Source organism: Onychostoma macrolepis, chromosome 19 (assembly GCF_012432095.1).
Source record: "Onychostoma macrolepis isolate SWU-2019 chromosome 19, ASM1243209v1, whole genome shotgun sequence".
Taxonomy (NCBI): Eukaryota; Metazoa; Chordata; class Actinopteri; order Cypriniformes; family Cyprinidae; genus Onychostoma; species Onychostoma macrolepis.
Window position 1 is genome coordinate 22,084,465 of NC_081173.1, and position 10,796 is coordinate 22,095,260.

The 10,796-nt window shown below is 38.7% G+C and overlaps 1 protein-coding gene across 3 annotated transcripts in view; it reads right to left on the bottom strand.

The window, feature by feature from the left end:
• The window catches only part of grb10a (growth factor receptor-bound protein 10a), a 76,844-nt gene extending 66,353 nt beyond the window's left edge, over positions 1-10,491 (bottom strand). For 2 of the 3 annotated variants that reach the window (XM_058752737.1, XM_058752735.1), the window contains exon 1: positions 10,246-10,491. The gene's annotated coding sequence lies outside the window, so the exon portion shown is untranslated. The other variant, XM_058752736.1, reaches the window with a different exon arrangement.
• Between the last annotated feature and the right edge of the window lie 305 nt (positions 10,492-10,796).

The window sequence follows — 10,796 nt, forward strand, 5'->3', positions numbered from 1 at the left end:
TCATCAGAACGCTCTGTTTGAATAGGTGCGGCAGATTGCAGACTCGGAAGTAAACGCCCACTGGTATGATCGGCAACAAATTGGCTTGTGCATGTTTGACAACCTACATCCTTTACAGATGGACGCTGCTTTGATTAAAATAGCATAAATACTCAGTACATATCAAACGATCTGTAATAAGACACAAAGCAATAGTGACCACAATAAAAAGTTACTTACACGACATTGGTGCGACACTACTGTCGGAACATAACAGTCGGCACAGCATCGTCTTTCAGTTTCAATCTTTTTGAAAATCCTGCCTCAAATTGAACCTTGTTTGTAAACGAATCCGCAGTAAAACGAAGTGAACAAAGGATTCTTACAGTGCATTTCCACTGGCACGTAGCGAGCGCAGCGGAGCGAGTGTTTTCAATTCATTCCTATGGAAGTTGAGCTTAAACGCTCGCATGGTGCATTATGGGATTGAAAGCGGCATGGCGAAAGCGTTGAGAGCGGCCGAGAGCGTCAAAAAGGTTTGGCATTCCTCAACTTTATGCAAATATCAAGCAAAAAACACTAGGCGACAACCATTCGCTGTGAGAAGATGAAACTCAAACAGGGTGTAAACATAGTTTTAAGAGGCGTGCTCTGCCCTAAATTTGACACGACCCAAAGCAGTGGCGATGTAGCGTTGCCACAGGCACTGAGCGCAGATTTGACGCTGTAGTGGAAACGCACCATTGTGGACATGGTCGGGAACTTCATTAACAAAGTTAATTCACTCTTTCCTAACATTGGGATCAGAAGGAAGTTAATGCAAAGACTGTTTTTCCACAACTTTGCACTGCACAGCGTCTTCATGTCTTCAGAGCATCTTTATCGTTTGGTTTCTGCGTAGACCTGTGTTCGCCCAAAGACTATAGAAATACATACAAAGACGGTTCACTCCTATCTTTATGAATGGGAGAAACTGCAACGCACAATATGACGGGATAGTTCCGCCTTCTAAATGAAAGAGCCAATCGTTGATTGGTAAAGTCATTGCTTCACTGCAGCGAACGTTAGAAGCTCCGGTTCCCATAGAAACCTGAGGCTGGACCAGCCGATGCGCATGCACAGTCATAGTCATAAGCGCGTTGGAACTACGCATGCGCATTGGCTGGTCTAGCCTGAAAAATAAGCTTTTTAAACGCTATTTGAGCATAAGAAACAACATTCATGGGGCAGTTCATTTCAGATTTTGTTGCTGATTTGAAATATGTAATTTAATCACGAGTTCAGCGAGCAGTTTTGGAGATTTCAGTATTCCCCTATTCATTTAGATAGGACTCGGTCCTGTTTGAGCTGCCTGGAGGCGTTGCAAATATGGCGGCCGAGTGAACAGACTTTCCTTGAAAGGGACTTTGGTTCACCTCCCTTGTTATCTACACAACATGCGTGAATCAATAGGTGGGGCTAAACAGGCAGTGATGTAGAAGTAGGCATTGATCTTCTATGGTGGTGGTGCTTAGCCACACTATTACAGCATAGAGTGGCATATTCCACAAGCTGTAGTTTTGGCAAACTGGCTTCAATATAAGCTGTTTTTAGACTAATTAATTGAAAAAATTTAATTTAGTACATTTTAAAGTTAAAGCTGCAGTCCGTAACTTTATTTGGTTAAAAATAATCCAAAATCAATATTTGAGCAAGTACATAACCAGCCAGTGTTCAAAATTATCGCCTTACTTTAGCCCGATTCACAATGGTAAGCTTAAAATAATGTTTTCTAATTTAAGTGGTACTGGTAGGAACTCACGGGAAATTCAAGCATGACGCTGCATCATTACGTCACGTCTGTAAACATACAGACGGTGTCCCAGCTAGTAGGCTATATCGGTTGTAGGCTATATGTGAGGATGCTGCAGGTGGCGGATCGTTTAAAGCCTTTTCTTACAGCAGCTGGAATAATTAAATTCATCATTTTGATGGCGGATTGTAATCCAGAAAGGATTATGTGCATTTATGTTTTAAATGTGCATCTGATTACAGATAGCCTACTTGGGATTACACAAGTTTTGTATTTTAAAGAGAACCAGTTCGAAGGAAGAACAATTTGCTTTTTGGATTAAAAGAATTTATTTATATGAAATTTGAAATGGTATGACAATAAGAGATTAGACTGTACAGAAATTGAAATCTACATGTACATGCAATGCTGATGTTGTTAACTTTAACAATTTGAGAAAAGTATAACAAATTAGAATTTGCATGGTTTGATGTGATATGAGCTAAGTGACCATTAGATTTAAATCACCATTGGTAGCGCAATTTATTGTAATGGTTTTTTACTCAGTTGGTCAGAACAAAAGTGGCAGACTTGTTACTTACTTGTTCAGATGACAATATCCGGTGAAAATTCTTATTCGGGTCATATATTCCAAAATGTAGGCTAGAATCAGAGATTCCAAAATACAGTGAATATCCACACCGTTGCGGTGACAGGCAGCCACACATTCACCTCAAAACATTTGATTAATCCGCTGGAGCCATGCCGAGGCACAACCCACGCAAGGAAGATGATTCCGCAAACAGCTGCAATTGCAGGTTTTCAAACAGATTGCGACAGAGGCAAAACTTACAGACTGCAGCTTTAAATTATTCTATCTAATGCACTTCAAAATGAAGAGCTATAACCCATGTTCTTAACTATTATTTTATAAATGTATAATTTTTGCTTTACACTACAGTAGGGAAATTACAATACTTTCCTAATAATTTCTACAATTGAGAGCGATATTTTGAATTTGGATTGCATTTAAACCGTTAGCTGTATTTAAACTGCATTTAAATGTTAGCACCTTTAAGCTTTTATTTTGAAGGAAAACTCCAGATTCAGTGAAAACAGGCTTTCAAAAACGTGTCTCACTACAAATCTAGTGAAATTCTGTAATCATCTGGCGCGAAAATAAAGCATAACTGGTGGCCATTGCGTTCCCAAACGAGCGCTAAACTCACGGCACGTGCAATTAACGAGTTCACTGCATTCATTCACTGTGAACGGAGCCGTTCTGAGGCATGGAAAACACCGGCTCACGAGCTGATCACATAATGTGGGAGCTTCACTTTAAAACACAGCAAAAACAGACTTGATGAAGGGATTATGCCATATTGTGCTGTGCTTTCGGTTTTAGTTCGTTTGACAGATACTGTGCCAAAGCATAACGGTCCAAAAAACAACTTTAAAGACCTTTTATGTTAGATTAAGAAGTTTAAATAAATTTTAAAACTACACTTTTTTCCCAGAAGACCTATCGTTTCATATCGTCATGTGACTACGATAATATCAAGATAGTTTTGCAATCACGATATTAGGATATTGATAATATCGTTACATCCCTATCAAGCACTGACAGGTATGGGCAGTTTGTGACTGTAATACTTTGTCCGCTGGCACTGCAGCACTTTGACAGCCAGTTTGTTTGACACAGCATGCTACATGACAGAATCTACTACTTAAAATAGCACTTCATTTCAAACTTATCTCAGGAGAGCTGGGAGAAGGGGGCTGTGCTGTGGTAGGACTTAAAAAGTGAGCAGGAACAAAACTGATGGGGAAAGAGCTAGAGAAAGACAAAAAGAGTAAACTGAAATAGAGTTTTGATTTCCATTCCGAAACATTTTGAAATGACATGCTTGGAAGCACCGAAGCACTTTTTGACAGTGTACTTTAGCACCGCATGAAAGTCCAAACTGAGAAACAGTAAGCCCAAACGTGTGGTGCTCCACACTGGATTCAAGGCTCAACCCTGGAGCAGCTGAACAGCATGAGCACAGCACCAAAACCTCAAATTAACATCCAGCATTGAAAGACCGTTCAGGCCCACTACACATCAATGGCCAAGCTCATTATTCTGACAGAGAAGAAAAGCGACACACATTCACTCACATACACAGATTCTTGCTGATGATTGAGACCGCACTCTTAGGTTGCCTCTGTTAGGCCAGCAAAGGTGGTTCAATCATTTGCATTGGGTTTAAAAGAGGGTTCCCTGAAAGACTTGATTAACCTTAGGAAAGCCTGTAAAATTAGGCCAAGTAGCCAAATAAGACAGGTTCTTGTGTTCCAAAACAGACTATTAAAGGGGTGGTTGACTGGTTTTTTCTAGGCTTGATTGTGTTTATGGGGTGCAGTCTAACATGTGTTCATGCTTAATTTTTTAAAAACGCATTATTTTTCACATAATTTACCTTTATTCTACACCGCTCTGTCCCTTCTCTGATAAACGCTCCGATGATTTCCTGGTTTTATGAAGCCCCTCCCTCAGAAATACACTATGGGCACAGATTGGTCAGCTGGCGCAGTGTGTTGTGACTGGCTAAACTGCCTCTAGTGTGCGTCTGAACATCACGCCCCTCCCCTCAGCGGTATGAGTCCCTATGAGCCGTTTTTGTAGGCATTAAGCTGGCATAATTTTAAAAGAAGATATCTCTGTTTGCATTCATTCATTGTAAACAATGGCATTGTCTATTTTGCTTATCAGTTTGAGCCTGATTGAGACGCAGAGGATATTAGTGAAGAGGATCGCGCAGAACCTGTGCAAGCACGGCTCTTAGCGGTTTCAGCTTCGGAACTTTGCAGATATCGTTTATGCTCAAACAGCAACATTACACACTAACTAACTTTACAAAAAGTAAAAATCGCAATCAACCACCCCTTTAAACATGATAAAATTGGTGGTCATTGTCAACCATCTGTGTTCAAAGAACATGGTATTGTCTAAAACTTCTGGACATGCTAAACACTACACACTAAACTCATGTCATAATTTGAAATCCACATGCACTTGGTTGACAACAAAGTCAAATACTGATGAAATCGTTATGGTTGAGGTTTTAAAGCCTGCGTGAAGTCCAGATGCATGACAAATCGACTTTCTGTAACTGCCTCAGTGCTTTTTAAGTTCACCAGGGTTCATAAGAATAAAAACAGACAGAGGCCTTAACTTGATGTTGAAATCCATTGCAAAAAAGTTCAAGTGGTTCCAGTTCATTTATCTTCACCTCCCATAGTTTTGAGTGCTGATTGACAGAGGCTCTATTGTTGTCAGTTACGTAATCCAACCTGTTATTGTTAAGATATCAGACACTACATAAAGCTGGCACATACCGATATGGTCCACCAGTGTTTTGGGTAGCGCTCCGCACAAGAACCGACAAGAACCGCTGTGTATAGAGCAAAGCACACCCAGATTTAATGATGAAAAAATATACACAAAGCGGTTACGGGGAGAAACTCATTGTTTAGAGATGGATGAAATGCTTCATGTACCAAGGTCTTATCAGAAAAGCAAATTAAGAGAGTGAATGAATCCCACCACTGCCTCTCATGTCTTCTAAGGAATTTCAAGGCCTAGATGATCATTCCAAGAGTGTCCTGTCCTCATCCTCCCTTTAGTATGTACATAAACACAGATCAAGTGCCCCTCTTTCCTTCCTAATAGAGTGAACAAACTCAGTCTGAAAACAACTTTCTTTTTTCCAACAAGAGTCATCCACCACCATTGGATATTGCCCTTTGCAATGTCAGCCAGGTCAAATGGATCCAAAGGCGACAAGATAAAGGTACCTTGAGCTTCATGTCTACTCCAACTTTGGCTATTCTAAATGCAAACAAGTACTGTATGCTGGGAAATGCCAGGACGCCTCTAGCTCCATCTAGCTCCTCTTTACATCGTATTGTACAGGGTTACAGCTGGGCTAATCAATATGTTGGCGTGAAAAGCGGTACACATGTGTAGAATTCGGTGAACTCAATATCCACTTGGATGATAATGCCAAAGAAAGAAACATGCAAGTCTTTTAAGCTGTACTGACAGTAGTGTATCTGTCTGTTATGTAAAGCCCAATGAGTGACAAATTCTGGCTGATACCAATTAGCCAATAAACGACCGATATTTAGTCTAAATAGATAAAATCAAACACTCTCAATTGTTTCGAGGTCTTCAGCCCTGCTCTTGCAGAGCTACATTCCTGCACACCTCAGTTCAAACCCTGCTCTAACACACCTGCTTGTAATTTAAGCAACTCCGAACACCTTGATTAGCTGGTTCAGGAGTGTTTGACTGGGGTTAGTGCTGAACTCTGCAGAACGGTAGCTCTTTAGGAATAGGATTTGACCCTTTTTTTCTTATTTTAAATGCTACAGGTAAATTTCACAACATTGTAATATACATACAGTATGAATAAATGTAATTTTTTAGATTTTCAAAATATTACATTTAAGTGTTTTTTTTTTTAATGTTTTTAAGATTAACTAATTCAGCATTAGATGATAGTCAAGATAATCTAAATGTAAAAATCAGGAAAATAAGCATGTCCCCCTTCTATGTAAGGCACTTTGAGTACCCAGAAAAGCGCTATATAAATGTAACAAATTATGTCAAATTAAATATCCAATTCAAACCAATGTATATCCGATATCCATCAATAAATTAAAATACCTCTAATATAATCTGATACATGATATTTCTGATAGAGATGCACTGAAATTTTGGCCCAAAAAGCAAAAATAAATAAATAATAATAATAATATTTGTTTTAATTAAAATAGTTTTGGACAGCTGAAATCATTGACCCCATTTTACTGTTTCAGCATTTATTTCATGCATGAAGCATGGATAAGCTACATGCAACATTTAAGCAGTGTGAATGCACATTATCATGACCAAAATTTACGTTACACTAGCAATATGTAAAAATATGTTCTACTGAAATACTGAATTCTTTCTTGAAGTTCGGGTTTCAGTGTTTTGGCAAAAAAATAAATAAATAAATAAAATAATAATAATAATAATATTAATAACAATTTTGTTGCATCATAAATTTCTGAGAAACTAAGGCTAAAAAACACTGAAGTTCAAGACACGAGTATTTCTTACACCACCACATAGCCAACTAAAAATTCCAATAGATCTTAGTTCAATCTGTCAGGCAGAAATTCCCAGAATCTTACGAGACTTCAAGAGTCTTCCTCTCCACCCAAAACTTTGAAGGAATGTTGCCTGAAGACAAGGTCCATTTTCTACACATCAAACTATATTGGTTATTGGTTGATTTTTTTTTTTTTTTTTTTTTTTTTAATTATTATTGACCAGTAATGCATATTTATCATTGGATACTGGATATTTAATTGTTTTATACATTTAAACAGTAATTCTGGCTAATAGGGTGAATCAGGTCAAAGGTCAACATGAATTGGCTCAAAGGATACAAGTTATACATAAAGTTAAGATATTGCTGTGAAGGAAAGTTAGAATGTTGGACTAGAAACCATCAGAGCTGATCTGTTCATAACACTGAGCCGCAGAAGAATACAGTGGACAAAAAGAGGAGTGGTTCATTGTGCTGTATTGGATTGCATGGAAGGTCTTTAAGCTTTGGAAGCCAGCAGTGGTACGGCGGGGAGATCAAAAGAACTAGTGCCCTGTGACAGACTGACGGTCCATCGGAGGCAGCTGGGTGTGTGTGTGTTCCAAGACTCCAAAATCAGGTCAGAATCTATCTAACATGGACCACCCGTGTGACCACACACAAACAAAAGAGTTAGCGAGAAAAAGAAAAATCAGACTGGAGAGAGTCTGAAGCGCAACGCAAACCGACACAAGTTCCCACTAACTGTCTATGCAAGCCAGCAGTTTGATCGGTTATGACACTTCATGTGTAGTTTTAGTGAACTCCTGCTTTAAATAAACCAGCTTTGGATTGACTGAAACCACTTTTGTATAGACTTCAGCAAGGCTGACCAAAACAAACACAATGGGTTTTGGATCAGTCACCAATGGTTAAATTAAGAGCACATGTAACACTACTCTCTCAGTCAAAATCTTTGCACTTTTGCTTATTCTCTCTTTCCCCCCCCCAAGACTCCATGTGGCCAACGCTAATAATAGTGCCTAAACTTCTTTCACATTTCTTTCGGTCTCTCTCACACAATTTTTTTAGCAAGATAACTGCTGTTTCACAGGACTGTAGAGTGCATGCTGATTTGTTTATTTTTAGGATGAATGCTTACATTTGGTGCTAAAGATTGAGGGAACGTAGCCAGAGAAAGTAGGATGGTGGAAGACAATTTGCAATATCAGAGAAACAAGGGAAAAAAAAAGAGGGAAATGAAGAGACATTAGAAGGTAAGTGATATCATTTTCGCTTCCAAAATATGCAATAAAAAGGAACAATTTTGGTTGTTTTGTTGTCACAAACAACTGTGTGAATACTCCGTAATGTTACATATATCTCAAACAACAAACTATACACCTAATTATACAACTATACATATAATCTGACATCTCATCTTGGCTTAAAGATAAAACCAATGCCCAAAAATATGGGGATAAGTGAAAAAGGTACAATCTGTGCCATCTGAACCAGAACATGTTGACGTGTTTGATGTTATCAAGTGTCTCCTTATTCTTACCTCCCTTAGTGAACACTAGATGTATGAAATTGTGAACTGAAATGACATTAAATTGAACCCTAGCCCTGGAGGCGGCAATTTGGAGTTGTCGTCTTGCTTCATTGCTTTTTGCAGAATCTCTGCCAAATAAAACCCACACATTTCTAGTTGAGATGAGTGTGAGAGAGGGAGGATGACAAACTCATATTTGTGTGCCTGAACATGCCTTTAAAAATCCAACCCCTGCACTCGGCCAGTCTATTGTTAGAGAACCACTGAACAACTTCCCTTCCTTCCTTGACAAAAGAAAACAGATACACCTCCTTTATGCAAGTCTGTGTGTGTGAGAGAGAGATAAAGAGCATTCTCGCGCAAGAATATTACATAACTTTTCTGGACAATTTCTTTGGACAACTGTTTGAAATGAAAAAGCTCATTTGCATTTGTGACACATGCAAATCAACCATTTGCACAATCCCATAATGTAAGATTATGTTGCAGTTTATAGTCTAATAGCACACTGTAGAACATCAAGATCAAGCATTAGACTCTCAAATAAGATAACTATTATCTTAAAGCCAAATATATGGTCCGTAAACACAAAGGTAAGGCCAAATGTGCAACATCTGCATCAAAATTCAGAATAGGAATCATAGGACTTTCCCACAAAACATGTCAGATTTCAGTATAACTCAAATCAGAAATGAATGTAATACAATTCTATCAAAAGGTTAGTCTTTTTAGAGGTGGCAAATGCAATCCAATAACCCTACACATTAAATAAAAATACTAAACAAAAGTGGAAACTCTTCATTTATCAAATTAGCCTGCGTCTACATCTTTAACTGCCAAATGGACAGCCAGTCATTAACTAACACTCTCACAAGTACCTACCATAGCGCAGTAACTTGTCTTGCTTCTCTTCAGACACGACGAATGTAACAATTGCTCATTAAGTTAAATCAATAACCGCTCCAGTTGATTCAGAATCACTACAAAGAACCGATTCATAAGAGTCCTTCGCTCTGGAATCTGACACAGTGCGCTCAAGATGTTGATTCGCTACAAAGAACCGAGTCTTGAGAATCATTCGTATACGACTACACAGTGGCGCTGGATGTTTTCGATTCACTAAAAAACCGACTCCCAAGATTAATTCTTTTGGCGAACCGGACTACATGGTCGGGTGTGTGTTTTTAATTTTTTATTCACTTTAAGTTAAAGACTTAGTGTGTTTTGCGCTGGTTAACCAGTAGCGGTGTTTTAACGAATAGTAGTGCGTTAAAAACTGTCAACAGTTCAATACGGTCCGCATCGTTCGATATCCTTTACCAGATCATGCAAATCACATCATGTAAATCATTCGGTTCCAGTATTTTTTTTTTTTTTGTTTGTTTTTTTAATGAACGGTTCTCGATTAGGCTACCAACCCTAAAGAAAAGATGTCTTCACAGTAAGCACGACCTAGAAGTAAATACGATCTAAAAATACATGCACTCTCTTGAAGTTGTTTGTAAACACGCGTGCGCAAAGTTTACCGGTATTGGCTGCAAACCTGACTCTATGATCGAGACTATTTCACTCATAAAACTTATAAGCATGCATGCATCTCATTTATAAATAGCAAGTTTAATTTAAATCGACCCTATTGTGAAATATATGAGCTACTCCTTTGTTGACGGGTATGTTTTAGCAGTGAATTACATTACAAAACGCTTAGTAAATGCATGTTCCTAAATTACAACTGCATATCTATAGATATAGCATGAGCACGAAACCATATGTTCTCAACACAGCCCCTATCCATCCAAACAGTCTGGAATACTCACCTCCAAAACGGTATTCTTCACGGAGAAAGAACGGCGAAGTGGAGCTAAAAGAAAGGGTGTTTAACTGGATTGTTTTCTGTACACGTTGGAATGACAAAAAGTGCACAGGGTTAAACGTGTTCGTTGTGATCCTGCATGCTGTACGAGGTTAGAGCCGCGTCCGCAGAAGTTGGGCTCAGCTGACTGCTTCAAACACACGAGGGTGAGGAACTCTTCCAGCCCCGCCCCCTTTACGCACAAGACACACCTCCTTAGTCACAACCCGCCTATTTTAACCCATTGTTCTAAAATTCAGGCGGACACCTTCAGGATGATCTATGACTGGCTGTTTTTATCTGTTTGAGAATCCGCTAAAGCACATTATGCACATAACACATATTCTCAATAAGAAAGGAGCTAAAAGTATTACCACCTTATAACAAAGGGGGTCGTTTCTCAACCGAAAAATCGTTCTAAAAGTTCCAAAGATTTTGTTCCTGCTGTGTAGACTGACTCCCCTAAATTCTCATAAAAATAAAACGATTATTTTTAGTTTTCGCACGTGCATTCTT